We start from the raw sequence: 22084 nt of genomic DNA, 5'->3' as shown, positions 1-22084 counted from the left end.
GCTTGCATCACTGGGAGCAAACAACAGAAAAAGGGAAATGCACATACTTGTGGCTAAATTTTGCAGGAACTTAGGCTGAGGTTTAAAACTGCTGTGGTTAGCATAGATACAGGCACAGAGTAATTCAGATGACCTGATCAAAGGATGAAGAAATGCTACTACTGATTTCATTAGGAAAATTACCTGGCTTAGAGTTAATGGGTAAGCACAGGAAAAAACGCCTTCTTTATAATGTTGATATGGAGCAGCCCTGCAAAGGGTAATCAGCACCTGTAGTGTCTCCAATGATTATGCGATCTGGGGATTCCTTCAACGGGGTCAGGATTTTGCCCTTCATGGAGACTCCTGTTGGCATCTGTGGGACTTCCTTATGTGGTGTTGCAAACAGATATTTACATTTTTGAAAACAATGAATAGATGTCTCGTTATTAACACGGTGCCCAGGGTCCCCAGCTCCAGCTGCATTGATAGCTGAGCCCAAATGCTCAGCTACTCTTGGGGTGTTTTCATTAAAACTAAATCAGGTGTTTCTGCTTTGAGAGCATCTCCAGTGGCCGCCATGCCAATGGCCACCCCCCCTAACTAGGAAACAAGCCTGGAAAAGGAGCCCAGGGCTGGGTTTATTCCACGCCTTCCGATTTTTTGTCAGTGCTTTGCTGTAAGACTTTGCCACAGTCTTAGGCAGTCAGTAGAAAACTTTCAACCGAACAGCACGAGGGACCTGTGTGTCTTAATGCAGGAATCCTGTGGGATGGGAACACCTCCATCTCCATGTCACCAAAACCACCTGTAAAAGGAAAGCTGTAACTTTGCTCAGGAAACCCCAGGTTTTTATATTCACTTCGGAATAAACTGAGCCTGTCCATCCATTGAAGGTGCGAGCATCAGGGAATCAACAGGAGGTTATGGCCATCTGCACAGACGAGTAGTGACCAGGGATATAGCTAGGACTGAGGTGGGGGCAGGGAGAAGTTTCATGCCAGCAATTTTTACAAATGAAAGGACGGAGCTGCTACTTCAACTTGTGCTGGCTTATCAAAATCCATCCTGAGACAGCAAGAAAAAGGGGCAGAGGAACATTTCCATTCCCTTCTACCAGTAATGCCATACTTGCTAGAGATACGGAAAAACATTTCTTTTTTTTTTTTCCAAATCTTATCATCAAAATTCAGAGTTGCTACTTTTTGTATATTGTTGACCTCCAAAGGTTGCAATATGCTGGTGCAGAATCTGGGTTTCTCTGTGTCCCTCCCACACCAAAGCACGTTGGGTGGTGGAGTTTGGGTAGGCAGGAAGAAGGGTTGGCAGGACACAGCTCTCATTCTGCCCTCTGTCCAGACTCGGTGTCAGGGAAAGGATGTATCCCCTTGGGGTAAAAAGATCTCACCCCATCCCGAACCAGTCATTCCCACATTCTGGCAAAATAAATCTAAAGGGATAAAGCTAGGCTGTTCCTATAATCACTACAGCGATCGCGTGTACCTTGAGTTGTCGCTCTATAGGGTTGGCTGGAGAAAGGTAAATTTACGATGAATAATTAAATGCCCTTTACAGGCTTGACGCTTCCCTGAGCGTGTGGCAGCGCTGATGGTGCCAGCTCCCCCCGAGACCCTGCCAGCCCTTGCCCTCACAGGCGGGTCCCGAGCTCGCTCTCGCCCGCTTTCATGGGAGGGCAGGGGAGGCAGCAGGAGGAGGCTGGCACCCGGGTTGCAAAGGGGTACTGCAAGCTGTCCTGGCGTGGGGGAAGTCTTCTGTTTTCAGCTGTAAAGAATACAGTCTTACGAGGTGCCAGGCCTCGGCTGGAGCGCCCGGCCGGTAAACGGGTGACAAAAATACCAGTTTTAGGTCTGCATGTCTCAGTTTTCAATACGTAGAGGGGACTGGCTCCAGTGGCACGAAGGTCGCTCACGGTTGCAACGCGATGGCCGAGGAAGGCAGCCAAGGCGTGCAGGCATCCACCGGGGGTCGCGCCCCTCCCGGCTGGCGGGACGGGGACAGGGACAGGGCTGCCTGCCCGCGACACAAGTCGCCCGGGCCGGGCCGGGCGGGCGCCCCGGTGGGGCAGCGGGCCCAAGCGGCGTTTCCCCTGCGACGTAACGGGAAAGAAAACGTGGGACCGGCCACCCGCCGCCTTCCCCCAGCCCAGGGCGGGTGCGTCCCCACGCACCCGCGGGAAAACACCCCCCGGCAAGCGGCACCCGCCAGCCCGCTCCCGCCGGCTCCCCGCTCCGCCCCCCCCCCCCCCCCGAAGTTTCCTTCGGGGAGGCCCGGCCCGGGCACCCGCCGCCAGCTCCGGAGGGGGGGCAGCCCGGCGGGGCGGGGCGGGGCGGGGCGAGGCGGGGCGGGGCGGGCGGGCGGGCGGCGCTAGGGCCCGGCGGGGCGCGGCGCCGCCGCCGGGGGTGGGGGGGGCGGCAGGCGGCGGCGCGGGCTGCGGCTGCCTCCCGCCGCGGGGCGCGGAGCGGGGCCGGCCGCGGGGAGCACCCACCCCCGCGGCGGCGGCGGCGGCGGCGGCGGCGACGACGGCGGGAGCCGAGGGCCGCGGCGAGGAGGTAACGACCGCGGCGCTGGCGTTTCGCGGTGTCACCGGCAGCGAGCGCGTGTATGTGAGCGCGGGTGGGCGGGTGGGTGCCGGCCAGTCGCCGCCGCCCCCGCGCCCCGTCCCTCCCGCGGCGGGGAGCCCCGGCCAAACTTTTGGGGCCGTTGGGCGCCGCGGGGCGGGGAGTTATAGCCTACTCGGGGCTGCCCCGCGCCGCCCGCCCCCCGTCCCGCCGCCGAGCCCCGCCGGGCGCGCAGCCCCGCCGCGCCGGGGACGCGGCAGGAGGGCGGCGCGGAGGCGGCTGCCCGGCGGCGGGCGGCGGGGGTGCCCCCCCGGGGCGAGCAGGGGAGGCGTGCGGGGCGGCCTGGGGGCCGCATCCCGGGCGGGGGCTGTGCCCCGACGGCCCCGGCCCCGGCTCCGCGGGGGGCGCCCGGCCGTGGCCCTTTTGTTCCTGCCGGTGAGATCCGCGACCCGGGAAGAAGCCGCTCGGTACTTCAGGGGCTCCGTCTGTGCCTGCGCGCACGCCTGAAGGGCATCCTCTGGTCTGCCAGAGCCGCCGGGAAGGGTGTTTTCTTGTTTTCACGTCGCCTCTCCCGGGCTCGCTGTTCTTCAGTGCTGACTCTTAACTTGTCTGGAGTTACGGTGAATTAATTCCCGCACGATAGATGCGTGTGCCCCTGCCCCCTGGAGAAGCGTTTCCTCACTAACCTGCCAACCACGCTGCGGTCAGTTATTATTTGTATTGTCAAGAATGTGTCTGTGAAAAATCTGTTTGCGCGGCTACGGCACGGCTGCTCTTGCGAGCCGGTCTACTGAAACTTTAATTGCAGCAGGCGAGGTTTTACTGTGGAGCCATTTACGTCAGAGCAGACCGTTACTCCGGTGGGATAACGGCGCCTCTTAGACAGTCGTTTTTCACGCAGGGAGAGCTTGTGCTGTTTCATGGGATGCATTGGAAACAAAAATGAACAAACAATGAACACGAGTTTGTGTGGGATTAGAAAACCCAACGTGGTAGCGTCTGTTACGGGCACGGTAAATCGGGCAGCAAACCCCCGGTTTTCTCCAGCGTAGCCCACGTATCAGCCGGTAAACAACATAAACTGTGATCACTCTGCAGCCAAAAATATAAGGCCTTGCAGCCCTGGCTGCCTAAGCGTTACGTGTCATTAAAGTAGCTCTCTTGGAGGAGAGGGACTGTCCCAGGAGCTGTAAAATCTATAAACACTTTTCTGATTGGTTTAAAAATTTAGACACAGGAAGCGGATGGTATCTAATAACAGACAAGTGGAGACACTGTTGTCATGGAAACTGAGAAGACTACCCCCCCCCACCCCCATTTATTTAAAAAAAAAAAAAAAAAAAGAAAAGAAAAAGAAAAAAGTCTGCATATCATCAGAAATGCCTGCAGACTGCCTTGGCTGCTGTTGCCTTTCCCACAGCATCTGTTGAAACCTGAGAACGTGCCTGTCAAATCAAGGTCATTTTACAATAAAACCCCGTGCCGCCGTCTCCCCTCTTTCCTCTCTGGACGTTGTCCCGCACTTTCCACCCAAGGAGGAGTTAGGGAGACAGAGCCCACCTGCCCCGTGCCCACCAGGCTGCCCTCCGTGTGGTGGGTGTCCTGCCCCAGCTGCTGCTGCCTGCTGTGGGTGGAAAGGCTCAAAGCGGCAGGACCAAGGGGGTTAAAATAAATAGTAGCGAGGGATGACTTTTTTTTTTTTTTTTTTTTTAATCGAATGACCAGGCCACTTGTCTTTTCGTGGGAATCTATGGACCTGGGAGAGAAAGCTGGGATTGATTAGATCTCCCTCTGTTGCTCCTCATTTCAATGTTATATTAAAATGGAATAATTTGGACTTGAGTATTAAGGCCATTTCACAACTCTGCCTCACCTGCAAAAAAAAAAAAAAGAGGCAAATGGCTATGGGAAACCCTGTACAATTGCTTTTAATAAAAAAAAAAAAAATCACCATTTGGTTATAGCATGCTATGTGAGGACAAAAGCAGAGATACAAGAATAAAATATACTTCATTACTGATAAATGCAGCATGAGAAAATCAGACTATTATTGTGGTAAATTGAAGTTTTACTTTGCTGGACTATTGAAAGTTTATTGTGTGTGAAAGGAGAGAGCTATTTTGCTTTTGGAGCCGGAGAGAAGTATTTCACAGCAAACTCACAAGAAAGGTTTTAGTGTTTTTGCTTATTTTCTTCGGCAGCAGCCGTTGATTTCAGATGTTTGTGATGGAGATATGTCTTTGAGTATTCACTGTGTTTTCTCCAAAACGTTTCATTTTGTTGCTCCCTTTAATCTTCATTTTGCAGTGACCAAGCCGAGAAGAAGCATTTGAATGTTTCACCCACTGTATAAATCATCGCTTTGAAACCTTAAATGACTGCTTCGACCTCTGTTGCCTCTTTGCTTGCATAGTTCACTTTTTGCATTATTATTTCTGAAGAAAGCCAGTGGCTGGTGAGCAGGCCTTGTGCATCAGGAGGTAAATCCTGCAGGGCGCGGAGGCGAAGGTGCTCAGCGCCCTCTCCACCCACATCTTTGGATCTTGCTATCCGAAAAACCCAAGGCCTGGCTTTAAAGTCTGGGGGTCGGCAGAGCAGCCTAAAGGGACGGTAAAGTCAGAGGGAGCAGCGCCTGCTTCTGGGCGAGGAGTCCCCGTTGGGTGCTGGGCTGGGCTGGCGCTGGGGTGCGGGAGCTGCTGGGACCCCCCTCCCTGCGTCGAGGAAAGACCTGGGGAGTCAGGCAGTTGCTCGTTCAATCCCGCTCACGTCTGATTAGCCAGATGCTGCTTTTCATAGCTGTGGAGTTCAACTGGAGAAAGTTTGGCTTGGTAGCGAAAGTGTGCTTGCTTCTAGAAGTGAATTTCCTGTTGTCGGGAGCACCCTTATCTGCAGGAAGGTTCGCCGGCAGGAAGTGTGTCAGTTACTTGTTTTTGCACAGTGAAGGAAATGAGCTGGATTAGGTACTTTCTAGATTTACCCTCCATCATCCTTCATGTCTGTGCTACTCTTGGTTATCTCTAATGGTTTTAGTTTGTAAAAGTTTTATAATGTCAGTTGTTCCCCAGGGAAATGCAAGAAATTAAATGCTTGTGTTGTCCTGCCATTTTTTTGCTGTTATAAAAAACCACCCCACCAACCTCTCTGGGCCACATTTTCAGAAGTATCCAATTTGCAATTTATACCTTTTGAGCCTCATTAATTATACTCCGATAGGCTTTTTTTTCTTCCCCCCCTGCTTAGAATGAAAGATCAAAAAATGCACCAGTTATTTTACTAATAGGAGCAGTCCTTACACTTCTGAACTGCCTTTCATCATGGATCATAAATCACTTTACAGAAATTCATTTATTAATATCCACAAAAGTTGTATGAGCATAGGAAGCTAAAATGTAGCCTTTCACATGGGCTGCCCAAAGTTGCAAGGCAAATTAGGAGCAGAGCTCGGAGTCAAATTAATTACCCCTTAATTAGCAATTGCTAATGGATTAAAACTTTGAAAATGTGTCTGCCTTTCCTGAGTGCACTGGTGCTAATGCGCCAATGCAGCGTGTATGTATTTGGGATGATGTGGGGTCAGGGGTGAGAATATAAGCAGTGGTTCCAGAAAATACCAGTCGTTTACTGGTCCCTGTCCAGCGTGGCATGGCTGGGATGCCAGGTTGGAGGCTTGTAAGATTAGACACGGCTTTGGATGAAGGTCCAGACTAAAGGCGAGGGCTTGGGTTTAGGTCTTTCTGTTCTAGTAAGCAGGGAGGTTCAGAGAAATAAATGTTATTTCTCCGATGTTGACTCACAACGGAGAATTTATGGTGTTAAGCTGAACTTTCACAGAGGGTTTTGAGGAGGGAACGTGGAAAAGTTACATAAACTTGTAAGAAGCTGCTTGGCATGCTGAGTGGCTTCAAGTAGTGATTTTTGGCATAGGAGATGTCTTGGTGTTAGGAGCTGTTCCTGGCAGAAGAGGCTGCCAGGGCTGTCGAGAAGCCTAAGCGGGGCTGGAACGGGACTGTCCTGGCTGATGCTGGAATTTGCCAGTTCATGACTTCAGACGTAATACAGTGCAGCACGACTTTGGCCACAATTTTGAAATATTTTTAATGAAACCGCATTTGGCTTACCTGCTTTCATGGACAAGCCAAAGTAAAACTGTAACAAAATAATGAAGAAAAAAGGACTCCAACAAAACAGCATTTCATTTAAATGTAAAACTTATGGCTGAAGCCATCACAGAAGCGATCAGCTGATTCTGGGAAAGCAGCCTGAAGCTCTGCAAGGCAAGGCAGTTTTTGGGTATCAACTCTCTCCTAGGCTTTGGAAATCCTACTCCATTTAAGGTGCCCAAAGTTGAACTGCCAAGCATCAGGGCAACTCAAACCCTCCTTAACTTCACTGTAATGCTTTAGGTGCCTTTAGGAGTCTCGGGACTTCAGTTGATCTGGACTGAAGCTGGTGGTCTAGCTTAAAGTTTGCACCTTGGCTGCCTGCGTAGCCCACAGTGGAGCGAGGCTCCCTGTGCCCCAGCTGTGCCCCTTGAGGATGGGCGTGAAGTGGTGGGATAGCCCCACTCTGGAGGTGGCTGGTGAGAGGGGTCTGGGGAATGGTTAAAATTTGCCATGGCCGGACACATGACTTTCAGGTGGTTCAAGTCATGTAGGATCACCCTCACGTTAGCCTAGGTGCTGGTGGCCGCTTGCTTGCCAGGGGTCAGTTTTTCACCACCTCTCTCGGGGAGGAACAGAAGTGACTTTAGGCTCCTTCAAAACTCTCCATAAAGCTCATCTGTTCTATAATGTCTGCAAAAACTGGACAGGCTAAGTCTGCTGGAGGTAAAACTTCTGCTTATTATGCTGGACAATATTTTGTCACTCTTTCCTTTTAATTCTCTGTCTGCAGTCTAAGAGTCTCTTTGCTGGAGATGGTCTTTCTCTCTGTCAACACTGACGGCAGGACAGATGGATGGCAAGGCTGTGTGATCTGTGGTCAGCATTGGTAGGTGCCACTGAATGGAAAGATCTGCCTAGCTGTTTGACACTGTTGTTTTTTCCAACACGAGCAGGAATTTATATTAATGCTAGCCGATACAATGAAATTTCCTACACTAGATGTTTCTACCTTTTACTGAAAATAGGTTAAAACCAAATAAAGATAGTTATTGTTTAAGGGCTGGGGTGGTTTTGGCCCACACCAGCTTCTTCCTTTGCTCACGTCCCACGTGCTGTGTTGTGGTGGGACCCTGTACGTGAACTCTGTTTGCTCAGGCTGAGTGTGAGGTTCCCCAGTGGGAGCCTAATTGCAAACTGCTTACCTGCCACCTGTTTGCTGATAAAGCCCACTCGTGATGTCTGGGCATATTTTCGTTGCAAGGAAAATACACCAGACTTCCTAACAGACGGAGCTTTATGTATGAGGCAATCCAAGCTAGATTCTGGAAAGCATTTCACAGAAGCGGCAGCTTTATTGGAAATTGCTTCTTAATACTGTACGGCAAAGCTGTTGCTCTTTTTAGTGTAGTTCTTTGCAAGACCTGTGCCCGCCCTGCTGAACCAAGGAGCGGCCTCGTGTCTTCTGTGACCCTGTCTCAGGCTCGCCAGGCTCCCCTCTCCAAGCCCTGGCAGCTCTGCGGCTCCCTGGTATAGAGCTGCTTTTTGTTTTTTCTCTTGGGCTTTGTGGAGAGGCCAACCTTTTCCCTGGATGAAGTCGGCTTCTGGCACAGCAAGCAGATGCGAGCTCCCCAGCCCAACCCATCCTTGCAGAACTGCGCTTGGTGTTACTCCCCTCAGTGAGATCTTCTCGTTGCCAATTTAATTGCTGGCTAGGCTTGCTGCGGAAAGGAGCAGAGACATTAGAGGGGTTACAAGAGGTTATTAGAGATGGGAGGAAGCTGAAAGTCTGACCCATCCAGATTTAACTGGATTAAATCTCATTTTACCCCCTACTCCAACTTGTTTTGATCTGGGTTTTACAGTAGATCATTTGTAGAAGCTACCCAATTAATATGTTAATTTTAACACCAGATTTTGTAAAGCTTTTTTGTTGGAGGTGGAGAAGGGATCCAAATGTTTTGATCCTATTTTTATTATCTTCACTGAGTTTTTCCTCACTCTGTGCTTTGCAGAGAGGAGCGAAATTTTAATAATTCACTAATATACTTTCACTTCATTAACATTTTATCATTCTGGCATTGTGCATATGGTGAACTCCTTAGCAGTCTCATTAAGGGTCTGATCTTGCCCCCATACTCTCACATCCCTCCAGGTGTGGAAAACCCTAAATGCAGGCGCTATTGTGCTTTTTGGAAAGAGCTTTTCTCTTTTTCCAGTAGATAGTAAACGGAACAAAATATGCAAGGGTTTTTTGGTTTTTTGTTTGTTTGTTTGTTTGGGTTTTTTACAAAATGGAAACATTTGTACAAAGATAGCAGCGATGGTTAGGTTGGAGCCAGTAAGTGCCAAGCCTCCAACCATTGCAGAACTTAACGGTGTGGTCTAGAGAGCATGAAGACACACGGGTGTTGTTGTTTGCATCATTTTACACTGCGACATGTTTGGTTTAAGCAGAGGTTTATACTGGTATTAAAATGGTTATGAAACTTCCAGGTGCCTTACCTGGGATAGCACAGTGCTTGGTATTAGGATGGCACAAAAAAGATGTAACACTTCATGTAGTCTTGGTGATTAAGTAGGTAAGTTTGCAGGTGTGTGCCCACATTGTGTTAAACAGGTGCTTTTTAATTGTGTCCCAATCTGAAGTTGGGTGTTGAACTTCCATGGTGATTCTCCCTCCTTTTTTTTTTTCTCCTTTTTTTCTTTTTTTTTTTTTTTTTTAGCATAAAATAAGCCTCTGAATTAGTACATGATTTGTTACTGCTAATTAAATACTGTAAGCACACCAAATTACTTCATGCGTATTCAGAAGGCATAAGAAGCCAAGCGTGGCTGAGGAGTGGACAGTGGGTAAGTACAGGAGGCTTCAGAGTGGAAGGGAAACTTCTGGGTTGTGAGCAGTGGAGAACTAAGGGCCGGGTAAGAATTTCAGGAGGTTACGTGCATTGGAAAGAGTGTGCCTGTTGGGAGACCGGAGAGGACAAGAGATCACAGTAATAAATGCGGTAGATGTTGAGGGACCTGGCTGGAGGTTTTTACTTGTCAAATAGAATATATTTGCTTTTAGAGGCACCAGGACAGAAACTCCTCTCTTGTGAATTGGTAGAACGCCACTGGAGTTAGTGGAATTACACTGACTTACACCAGCTGATGGTCTTTCCGGTGGTATTACGAGAAGAGTGAAGATGTGAAGGATGGGGAAACTGGAAGAGGTTACAGGCCAGAGCAACAGGGAGGATGGAAGTTTGTTCCAAAGTGATAGAGAGGCCGCGCAAGTGAAGAAAGATCAAAACGTCCATTGCAGCTGTATTGGGTTTGATTTGACGACAAGATGCCCAGCCAAGAGATGTCAGCACAGCAGGTTGAGAGGTGAGCTTGGCTGGAGAGGAGAGTCGGCGACAGAAAGTACATTTCTCATTGGCAGGGTAGCGATGGATGTGTGAGTGAATAAGATCACGCCTGGTGAGTGGGGGGGGAGGATGTGGAGGTACAGAGCCATCACTGGATGAGGAGGGCCAGAAGACAGCATCTCATGAAGCCAAGGCGGAACAAAAGTCCTACAGTCTGGAAGGAAGAATAGAAAAACCTTATCACATATTATTTAGGGTTGAGAAGAGAAAGGGAATGACATTGACTTCTTTAGAGATGTGAGCCCTGAATAGTCTCTACTACAATTAGTAAATTTTGAAAAGCTGAGCTATAAATAAACTACTTCTTAACTGGTATGCCTGATTTTTTTCTTTTTTTTTTTTCTTTTCTCCCTGTCTTCTGTTGTTGCAAAGTAGTCTCATGTAATGGTGCAGATCAACGTCCTGGGGATAGTTACGGCAGCATCACTAATTGACGCTGTGCTGTGCGGTGCTGCTGTGGCTGCTCTGTGCAGAGCTCTGTGCCTCGCTGTTCTGGGGGGTGAAGTGGCCGTGTCAGCCCTGCTTTACCCTGGGCACCTCCAGCTGGGTGCTGTGCTGGCTGCAGTCGGGGTCCTGGGGTAGTCAGGTTATTGCTCACGACATTCGAACAGGTGCCGGGAAGTCACAGGGTTTTGATTAAATATACCGACGTTGTAGCTGTGGTTGCCAGACCCCAGTTATTAGGCCCCGTGGGGGGGAGCGGGGTGGCGCTGAACCACCCGTGGGCACGGGGGTCCTGGGAGGTGGCGGGTAGGTTCCCCTCTGGTCTGCCATGTCTGGTGGGAGCAGGGCTGGGGCGTGGTGAAGACGGTCTGAGGAAAATACCACAGCTTCAGCGTGCGTTGTGAAAGGGCAGGAGATTGCAGTCTGGACGTATATCACCACGGAGCAGCTTTGTGCAAGGAGGAAGAAAGCGCAGATGGGAAAAGATGAGGTAAAATGTAGGAAAAAAAGAGGTAAAGTGTAGAAATTAGGCCTGTGTGTTAGGATGGTCACCCTTGTTCGCAAGCAGGTCTCATTACTGGAGCGACTGCAACCCATTTACAGTACTGGGGCCTGCTGCAGTGACTGGAAACAGCCTGACTAGAAATGAGACTGGTTTAATTGTACCAAGACAAGAAAAATAAAAAACCCCACAGCATCAAGTAAAGTGCATTTTAAAAATCCTTTTGGTTTTTGTAAGCTGGGGTGCCGTTTTCGATGGGTGAGGACATTCCCATTCCCTGTTCGTGACTGGTGATCTCTCTGTCTAGAGGTGTCTAGGGGGATAATTTCACAGTGTTAGTAGCAAAGGCTTTTTTACCAGAAAAGCTGTGTTATCTTTCGTTAAGGAGCTGCATGCAACAGCCGTTGCTGTGCTGATGATAAGAATAGTATCAGTCTTGCCCACTTGCCCTTTCTCCCTGAGAGGGTTATGTCCCAAGCTGGTGGACTCTGCCCACTCCCCATGTGGGCTGCACTTTGTTTATTCAAGCCAGGCTTCCTCCCTTTTTGTTTTTTTTCGTGCAAAGTGCTCTCTGCTCAAATGAGGATGCCTGTTCATGGTGTGACGTGGGCAGTTCAGGAATTGCTTTGAAATCTGGAGCAGATTTTTTTTTGTCGTAGTAATTTTCATTCCGAGTTTGTGTTCAGTCTTGCTTACTCCTGTTAACTACCGCTAATTATGGGGGGGGTTAAGAGCTGGGACCACAGAGCAGCAGGGATCCCAAGCACCCGGCTCTGTCGTGGACATAGTGTGGAAAGAAGATTTTCTTTCTGACCCCAAAAACCTACAGCCTAAACAAGGTATTTGACGCAAAAATTACTCCAGTATAGAAGTCTCTACACCAATATAATTATCTGTCCTGCTTTCATATTTCACATGCTTTATCTGTCACCTGCTAATAGCATATGAACATTGGGGAAATTTGGAGGGTATGCACGGTATTATTGGCATTTCTCAAGCAGCTGCTACTGGCCTGCTTACGTTCAGTGGATTTCTCACTGTCAAAAACACTTTCAGCACGTGAATGAATGGGCAGGAAACCACCTAAATATTGATTAATATAGACAGAAACTGCCCTCCCAGCTCTTGCTCATCCAAAACAACAACAACAAAGTCAGGCAGCAGGATTCAGCTCATGGGCTGTTGGGAAGAGCTTGTTTTATTTTGAAAGTAGAGCTTTGTTTTGATAGAGACTCTCAGGTACTAGTGCTGGGAATGAAACTTTTGTTTCAAATGCAAAGGACAAGAGGTTCAGCCCAGGTGCAACATCTGTAGGTGAGAAAGTGCCTTGACTTCTACAAATGTTGAAGCAAGCAGCATAGCACTTTGGAAAATCTAGCCAGTCATTCCTTCTGGTGCCAATGTGGGCATGAACACTGGCAAAAATTGAGGCTTGTCCCTTTTCATGCCAAAATCTATCGACTGTTGTTGTCTTAGCTGATTTCAGTGAAGTTTTTGCCTGAGCAAATAGTTTGGTATTTGATCATGTAGGTGGTTGATATTTAAAGTCTACCTCCATGTATTCATGTGAAGCTCCCATGGGATGCAGTGGCAGTTGCATCTGATTTTATGGATGCAGAAATTGATGCTCCACTGCCATCACTGATGTAGTGATGGTGGTTATTGATTTGTATTCCAATGGCAGGTAAACAATGTTAATGTTTGGCTCTTCCCCAGCTACCCTTGCTCTCTCAAGCGCGTTCACCATTGGTACCAAAGGTGATTTATGTGAGTATTCCCACTCTGACAGTCTAAGTGATGCACATACGGCTCTTTGGAGCTAGTGGATGAGAAGACCTCTTTATGCACAGATATGTTGCAACATAGATTTATATTGCTGTAACTGTGAGATTTGTATCTTGTTATGAACAACATGCAGTCCATTACTTGTTTGTACAAAATTCAACACCTTACCAGCCAATGAAGTGAGGAGCAGAGGGCCAAACTTAGGCCCCTGGGTGCAGTGTATTGGCAGATCCTTAAGCCCGTAGACTGATCTCTAAGTCTTGTGACTATGGGATCAAATGAAGATGGGTTGTCAACACGTTTGTCTTGTGGAGATAAACTCTGATGTCTAATGACTGAACTCAGGTAGCAGCCTTTCCCCAAGTTAGCATACTCATAAGGTCTCTGTTTTGGCCACTGTGATTTACAGAACTGCAAGAAGCTAGTTGTCTTTAAATTTAAATTTGATTGGATAAACCTACTAAGGAGGAGACGGACGTGGACAGCAGGATGATTGAAGCCTTTTTTATAGCCAATAAAGCTAACCCTCTTCCCCTAAAGTAGCAGCCTAAAGAACTGCTTCGACTGTGAACTGCAGAAGAAGAAAACATGGTTAGATTACAGAAATGCATGTAATGAGTTTATTACAATGCATTAATTACCACTGCCAGTAGTTATCTTTCATTGTTAAAGCAACTTCCCTCAAGATAAAATAATGAAACGTACATTTTCTTTGCCAGTCAGAAGCTCAAGAAGAGATTCCTATTCCACTTCTATCTTGTGGTATAAAGTAATGCAACTCCAGTGGAGTCAGAGGTGGGTAGCTGGGCAGAAGGCAGCTTACTTTTTTACTAGAGAGCTTTAATGCAACATTGTTTTATTTCTGTACATAAAAGTTAATAACACAGCAAGTGTATTTTGAAGTTAAGTCTTTCTAGGATCTCTATGTTAAATAACTGCGAACAAACTTTATAGTCACTCTATAGGCCCTCACAATATATCATTTTGAGCTGCCTTCTATCTATTACATTTTATCTGCCTGCAAAATCCATTTCTAATTCTGGCCATATCTCCTTTGTGATCACTTGCCAGAAATCTATTCCCAGGATTCTCCTTATTTTAGTGAAATATCTCTGCTTCAGCACCTTTCCCAAGGTGGCTGATCTAATCACGGCACTATCAGTTATCACTTCTCATTTCCTTTGCTAGCTCTGTCAAATGCAATGCACAGCCTAACAAAGTGACATTCAAATACTCTCAGTGACCAAGGCTATTTCCCTCTCTTTTACTCCGCAAAACTGGAATTGTATGTGACTTCTTAAAACATGTGCCCTTCGCTCCAGGAATGTGACTTATAAAGCACGCTGTGAGAAGAGTTAATATTAAGCAGATGAAATAGCTGCCTCTGTTTATCACAGGTAGGTTCCATTTATAGTGACCATCTGGATATTAAACGCCACATCCACGACCTCTTTTTTCAGGTAGAGGAGAGCAATGCTTCATTCCTGCCAACTGGCAAGAGAGCCCTACCTTGCCGTCAGAGAAATAAAATTTGTCACCTCCCTGTTTCTAACCTCCATTCTTGTCAGTTTATATATACATGTTTCCCTCCCACCGTGGGGGACCGTGATGCTCCCTCCCACACATGAGTGTGACTGTACGCAAAGGTCAGCATATACGAAACAGGGTGCTTGTGTTTCTCAAGTAAGGAGTCACCGGTGTAGCGGGACTTTCTGTTGAGGTTAAATGTGGTTTCTATGGACACAGGTCCAGCAATAGCATCTTTTTTTGGCTTCTATTTTTTTTTTTTTTTTTCCTTGGGTGACAAACCTTTTAGTGTTATCTTAGATTGTTATCACAGACTAATACTTGTTTTAATAAGTGTGTGGCTGACTACTCCATCCGCTCTGGAAGATAAAGTTATCCACGTGCGTCCTCACAGCCCTTCCTGCTTTGTGCCGTTTAACACATGCTGTCAGGAGCCCTGCTTTGCCGCAGTCTCATTTCTCCATTGTTTTTTGCAAGGGACGAACCCTAAATCTTGCTTTTTTGGAAAAAGCGAGCTCTCACCAGACTGTCTAGGAGTGGGGGGGAGAGCCCTCTCCATGCACCCGTCCTGGCTCCAGAGCACCATGAAGTGCAACACTTGCATGGTGCTGGGAGATTACCATGAGCAGCACAGCTCTGAATTTCCTCTGAAATCATACAACCTGGGTTTTGTTTGGGTTTTTTTGTTTGTTTGGTTTTGGGTTTTTTTCCCCACTGTGTGAATCAAATAAACCCATCTTGCAGTCTGCAGCAGATCAACACACATATTTTCCCTGTAGCCTGTTACAGGTTGCAGAATTGAGTTTGTTTCAGACAGCGAGGGGAAAAATTAGGAAAATGGATTTTAAGCTGACAATAATAACCAGTCTGATTTGTTCTTTATGGCCCAAGGTACAACACCAACCAGGTGCTTTGTGTTTTCAGTTCTTTGGCACATATTTTGATAAGCTGTGTCACAGCCTGGCGAGCTTCCAGGGCAAGGTGTTTGCAGTCCCTTCTGGCTGTCCCTTGGACGCTGTTCCTCCCATTGGCTGTGGAGATGCAAACTGGGGAGCATCTGCCCTAACAGGGGATGGCAGAGTGAGCTTCTGTGTGTCCTTAAATGGTCATTTCCAATATGGCTAAATAACAAGGATGGCGTCTAATGGCTTAAAAAGCTGCTCATTGCTGCGTTTTTTTCTAGCTATTTCTTCGCTGTAGGAAGGTAGAGAAATCTGTGTTAAAATAATAATTAAATGCTGACAGTACTAAATTTCCACCCAGCGTGAGTTGGCAGCAGTTGCAAACCAAAACATTAGGTCATTAAAGAAAAAAAACCCACCTGATTAAATACCTCTGTATGTTTTTCTGATTAGCTATTCTTAAAAAGAGTGGTGTGTGGCTGTAATAGAAGGGTGTACTTGACAGCAGCGATTGCTTTTTTTTGGGGAAAGGTAAAATGCTCAAGTTTTAATGTGTATGTATATAAGTTTGAAAGGATTTCTTGCTGATCTTAGCTATGGGGATTTATATCTTACTAATCATCCATTTTTAAAAGCCACCATGAAATCTCCCTGCCAGGAAATATCTGAAATCCTCTCAATATTATGTTTCTGGAAAGAACAGTTAACAGTGACTAATGCTCGGGGTTTTGTTTTGGTCTCTTTTTTCCTCTTCTCTGGCTAGACAGAGCTGATTTTGCTCTTGAGAGTCAAACATCCGTGGTGGACCCTGCTGTAGCATTGATGGTGTTGAAGCACTAGGAGGCTCAGGGGCTGGCTGCAGTATGCATCCTGCAGACATGCAGATAAAAGGTTTCTGCCCCAAAGAGCTTGCTGGGATGGGGAAGTATGTGAAGGCAGGTGAGGATTCAGAAGGGGGAGAGGGGGTAGTATTGGGAAAAGAAACCCCTGTTTACCCCATGCCCACTCATGGCCGGAGGTCCAGTGCTCTCAGAGGCAGGCTGAAGCTGGCTCTCTTGACTATATTTTATTAAAGCACTGTTGGCTGAGGAGACTGCAAAGTAAAAATTGTCAAAAGGTGCATTTACAGACTGCCACTTTTTACCACCTGTTTCTTCCTTTGGTGTGCTCTACCATATATCTGCTCCGGTGTGCTCCATAGCAATGTTTTAGGGGCTGATACCTACAGCACACATATGTTTGGAGCTCCTTCCAGGTCCTCTTTAAGGGATATTGCTGGAGCTAGTGAGGAGGGGAGCATCCAGTGCTGGTGGGGACTTGGGTCACAGCAGGAGAGTTCTGGCTGCTGTTGGCCCTGTGGGAAGCCCTGGAGCTTGAGAGGGGTTGGTGCCTCGAACCGAGCATCCCCTCCCTGAGTGCCGGCAGCGTCTCTGAAAGCTGTATGACCTCTGTGGCCAAGACACACTTCCCAAGCGTGTACTGAGTGTGGAAGGACATCCTGGCTGCTGTGGCTCCTGCTCCCGTCGTTATCAGAGCAACTCACGGCCTGTGGTGCGTGTATTACGGTGCCAGCCCTGCAAGGCACTGCAGGGTCGTCCTTCCCTCTCCCTTCCTTCTGTCCCTTTCTTTCACACTCGCATTTGAGGAACCAAGGTACGGAGGGGTTAAGGGAGAGGTTTTGTAAATTATTTCGAACTATTCTGTTGTTTGAAGACATAGCGTAGGGTAATACAACCTTTTGTTGTATTAGCATACTCCTGTCTGCACCCAGAAGTTGCGTATGAACAGCCGTCTCACAAACATAATTTCTGCTACCTGAAAGACATAGGGAAATGGTTCATCTGAAGGAGTATGAAGGAGGCTCAGCATCATATGCTTACAGATTTACTCAGCACGTTTACTGGACTCTTTCATGTTTCCCCTGGGAGCTGTATAAGTTACCTACATTTTTTTTCCTTCACTATACATTCCAGAAAGCAATTTCTCAGGAAGAGTGGTTCCAGTTTAATCTCCAGATTATCTGTTGTTTCTTTTTCCCCCAAGATAGAGCAGATGAATAATCAGCTAACCCTAATTCAGGCAGAGCTGGGGACTATGTATGGGCATACGTGTGGGGATCCAGATCTGAGGAGTGCTGCTTTAGGCTGCAGTGTTTCAGCTGTATAGCCTGAGCACATGAGTTATTTAGAGGTGAGCACAGGTGCTCCAGCGAGCCTGGCCACTGCTCAGGAGTTGGGTCCTGAGCCCCATGGAAACACACCAGATTTGTAAAACAGAGCAAAAGGCGTATTTCTGCAAATGTTAGAGTGGTGAATTTTTTGCAATTCAATGCAGCGACCAAGAAGAAGAGAAAATTTTGGCCCCTATTTCTCTCCTGTACGAAGATGTGCCAAGCAAAGAACAGATGGGGTCAGGGGGCTGCCGGCGGTTGTCTGAGTCTCGGGCTGTCTCCACCCCAGCCCCGGCCAGAGGCAGGGACCTGTTCTCGCTTACGTCTGCTGCCTTTGCTGCCCTGAAGCTCCCACCTCAGAGTCCTGCAGGGTGGCATGTGCGATGTGCCCCGGCTGGGACATCCCTCCGCTGTGTGCTGCAGGGGAGCTGAAGTCCTTCTGCGTCGGGACCCTTCCTCATGAGAATCGGCCACCCACTAAACCTTGTGACAGTAGTGGCTCTGAGTGCCTGGCCCTCATATCTCCAAGTTCATTGGGTCCTTGTAGTGCTAGCACCAGGTTGAGACAAAGTATTTCTCTGCTGACATTTATGTGCTTGACCCTATGGAGCACAAGGTAGCCAAGCAGTTACAGGCCGTTAATCTCCAATTGCTCTTGTCAGGTATTATATTCATTAATCCAGGGCCAAACAGTGGTTTAGTTGTCAGTGTAGACCACGATAAGACTTTTTTTAGCTCCTTGGTTAGTGCCAAGTTAGTATCTAGTTAGTAGTGTTTGCAACTGTGTGGACAGATACCCTCGAATATAGAGTGCTTTGATACGCCAGGCTGTGATAATTGTGTATAGAGGGATGTCCTTTTGTAGCTTGAATTGCTATAAAAGGCTTCAGTAGCCTCTCTCTGGCAAACTGCTGGTACCTGTAGTTGGGAGTTTGAGCAAGTTTTGCAAGCTCAGTGCCACCGTACATGTATTGATCTGTGGCTGCTCCTGAGGTGAAAACTGTTTATGTTTTAATACATTAAGTTCTGCTTGCACCATTCTGTATGGAAGTCTTGTTTTGAAGGTATAGGAAAAACAAGAAGAAAGAATGTTGAGATGTTTTAACACAGCAAAAAGCATTTTCTTCCTACACAGTGCCATTTCAGAGAGGGAACAGCTTCTCCTTCAGTTCTGTTTCGGTCTAGGTCTCTCTTTTCTTAGATTTAAACATATGCTTATTTCAGTTCCTCAGCTGGCATGTATCTGTTGACATAGTATATCTACCGACAAAATACGCTTTCTGTGTTTACACCTGATATTTTTCCTGTGCGCCTTTAAACTTAGCAGGTTCTTCAGGTTTTAAACAAGGTCCTTTAACAAAGCTGTAACATATGGGCTTTGGGGTATTTTGTTTTCGTGAGAAGAACGTTGACATAATTACCGGTAGGAAAAGAATGAGATTAGGAAGTTGTTTTTTATCCTGACTTCTATAGGATTTCTTGCATCTCACGAAGCAATTGCCCTTATTCAGCAGATGGGGACCGTGATGCTCCAGGTGGCTGGATATCACCTAGCAGTCTGTGGCACACCTGGAGCAAAATCCAGATGTGCTGGTGTCTGTGAAGTGTTGTCACTGCAAGGCTTGCCCTTCTCTCGGGAAGCTGCCTGCAGCTGTCCATGCTGGTGAGGCATGCAGCATGCTCTGGCTTTGCAGCTGGTGCCGCTTTAGATCTGGGGCAAAGTGGGGATTTCCAGAAGTGCGTAGGTAAAGGTGGAGCACACATCCATGGAAAACCCATGTGTGTCCAGCTAAGCAGCTGAGATCACTTGCAAACAGTCACTCTCCTCAGCAGAAACGGAAAGGAGCACGTTTGGGAACTGTTGGGGCTGTTGTGCCTGGCCATAGGAGGCTTGGCTTTCAGATTTTATTTGTTTGTGGGATTTTGACCTAGGTGAAATAGCATTTGAGGAGCTAGAGTAGCATCTGTAACCTCTGTTCAGGCCATCTGCAGAAAAGATGTTAATTATCAGACTCAGATAAAATCCTCGTCTTTATGAAGGGTCTTGATGACTTTTGAGGATCCTGAGATCATCTGTGGTAGGTTGACCTCATCACTGTCGGGGGATGCAACAAGTCTACGGAATTCCTGACAGTTCGAGAACAGCGCGACCTTGAGCAGCTTGTAGTATATCCTTGAGAAGTCTGGAAAGATCCGAGAAGACCAGTACGAAAACAAGATAGTGATAAGAAGAACTGTCCTGACAAACTCACCAATCATAAATTGTTAGTTACTAACTAAGCCAATCATATACTAACACATACTCTGAAGAAGGGGATAAAAAGGTGTGTTAGAACAATAAAGTAGCCATTTTGCGTGATCTATTACTTGTCGTGTCCGTCTCTACCGTGACACATCACCTCTTAGGTACTGTGAAAGAGACTCTGGTAGGCCACAGGAATGTAGTTCTCTAATTTTTGTTCTCTTGATTGCCCCTGTTGTCCTGGTGGTGTTTTTTGTTTTCCCCCAAAATCTTAGCATTATTATGTTTTCATCCTATGTCCCACATATGGATTCTTCTGCTAATGAAGAAAAGAAAATGGTCATGCTCAGATTTTGGTCCTTAAAAAAAAAAGACCATCTTGATTTTGTTACATTTTTGGACAGGCTACAAGGGATAAAGTTGAACTTGTCTGAGGATAAATGGATACCATCATACTGAGAGTTAACTAAGTGCAAAGTGATTTGGAAATAAGTTTGGGGGTTTTCCTATAAAAATTAAAGGCACCAAATAAGCTGAAGTGATTTCTGATGCAGTGCCTGGGATTTTTTTTTCTCCCCAGTTTTTTAGGTCTGTGCTACAGAAGAGCCGTTTTTTGAAACTATGTTGAATGGAAGCAAGGAATGCCTAAATTGTGTAGTTTGGGTGTGTCGTGGTTTAACCCCAGCCAGCAACCAAGCACCATGCAGCCGCTCACTCACTCCCCCCCATCCAGTGGGATGGGGGAGGAAATCGGGGGAAAAAAAAAAAGCAAAACTCCTGGGTTGAGATAAGAACGGTTTAATAGAACAGAAGAGAAGAAACTAATAATGATAATGATAACACTAATAAAATGACAACAGTAGTAATAAAAGGATTGGAATGTACAAATGATGCGCAGGGCAATAGCTCACCACCCGCCGACCGACACCCAGCCAGTCCCTGAGCGGCGATTCCCTGCCCCCCCACTTCCCAGTTCCTAAACTAGATGGGACGTCCCATGGTATGGAATACACCGTTGGCCAGTTTGGGTCAGGTGTCCTGGTTGTGTCCTGTGCCAACTTCTTATGCCCTGGCTGGGCATGAGAAGCTGAAAAATCCTTTAGTCTAAACACTACTGAGCAACAACTGAAAACATCAGTGTTATCAACATTCTTCACATGCTGAACTCAAAACATAGCACTGTACCAGCTACTAGGAAGACAGTTAACTCTATCCCAGCTGAAACCAGGACAGGGTGTAAGACTTTAAGCTAGTTCAGCTGTTACTAGGACCACTCTTAAATAAGTCCTTTAGGCTTCTGTAGGTGACTTCCTGCTGTAAACACCATGCAGTTTCTATTTTATGTGGTTTGATTTCATTAGAAAAATTCTACTCATTCATCTGCCCTACTATGATTTCTTTGCTTATTGTTTAAAGGAACGTCTTTTGCAACTTTTTTGCAGGCTGGTATGATACCAACTTGGTGCTCAAGACCTGCTCTCATGCTGCAGTTGTTCACGCTGTTAGGATAAGGCAGTCATGGAGGATTCCCATCCCAAGGATGTGTCCTCTGCTACTGCAACTTGGGGACTGCAATTAGACAGGGTAATTTCACCTGGCTGTGTCCATGGGGGTGCATTGACTTCAGTTACAGTACTGCGGACTGTGTAATCGGCAGCTGTGTTAATGAGAATAAGAGTTCAAGGTGTTTTGTCAAATCTGACAGTAAGTTGCCTGCTGATTGCTTTTTGTTTGGCAATTCATTGTAAAGCCATAGCTACAAGTTTTACCTTCCACAGGGATGTTCCTATTTTTTGCCTTTCCTAGGCAAGCTAACCAGAAATTGTTGGAGCCTGCTCCTATCTGTTGCTCATATCTATCATCATGCTGTACACAGATATCCTCTCCTCTTCTAAAATATGGAAGATTTCCAGTTAATTGTCTGGAAATTGGGGAGGGGGTGGGATTTTTTCCTATGGTCTTCTTGTTACTCTCTTGTGTACAGCCACTCATTGTTTCGCATTAACTGTTCATACTTGAAGATTTCTGAGAAGAGGATTGATACTGTGAAGCCTTAAAGAACAAGATTAGATGAGGTGGAACTGGCTTTGATTGCCACTTTGGTCTATGATGCTGTGTTCTTTTCATTGCAGCACAGATGAAAGCATATGTTTATTCGTAAAATAAATAATGATCAGATGCTCACCTGAATTTAGCTATTGGAGGAAAAAGGTTTCCTTAGAAATGAGAAGGCGATTCAAAAATCTGTGTTGGGCATTTTAATTGCAGCGTGCGATGAATCCTTTGAAGTTTTATTACTTATTATACATTTGATTCAAAAGTTGCCTTTTGCAATAGCTTAAGGTTTTTTATTTGCCTGAGAATATTAACATTTCTGTTTCAAGCTTTGAAAGAGCAAACTTTCTGAACATGATTATGAACATTAGGTTAATGCATAATCC

The 22084-nt window shown here is 46.9% G+C and overlaps 1 protein-coding gene across 2 annotated transcripts in view; it reads left to right on the top strand.

Annotated features, from left to right (window-relative positions):
- The first annotated feature begins 2451 nt into the window (after positions 1-2451).
- Positions 2452-22084, top strand: part of FOXN3 (forkhead box N3) — a 220327-nt gene continuing 200694 nt past the window's right edge. The window contains exon 1 of one of the 2 annotated variants that reach the window (XM_049828606.1): positions 2452-2549. The gene's annotated coding sequence lies outside the window, so the exon portion shown is untranslated. Of the gene's footprint in view, positions 2550-21085; positions 21348-22084 lie in introns of those variants that run through there. The other variant, XM_049828608.1, reaches the window with a different exon arrangement.

This window comes from Accipiter gentilis, chromosome 25 (genome assembly GCF_929443795.1).
Source record: "Accipiter gentilis chromosome 25, bAccGen1.1, whole genome shotgun sequence".
Taxonomy (NCBI): Eukaryota; Metazoa; Chordata; class Aves; order Accipitriformes; family Accipitridae; genus Astur; species Astur gentilis.
The sequence above is the reverse complement of the archived record's forward strand: the minus strand, read 5'-3'. Positions and strand labels throughout refer to the sequence as shown.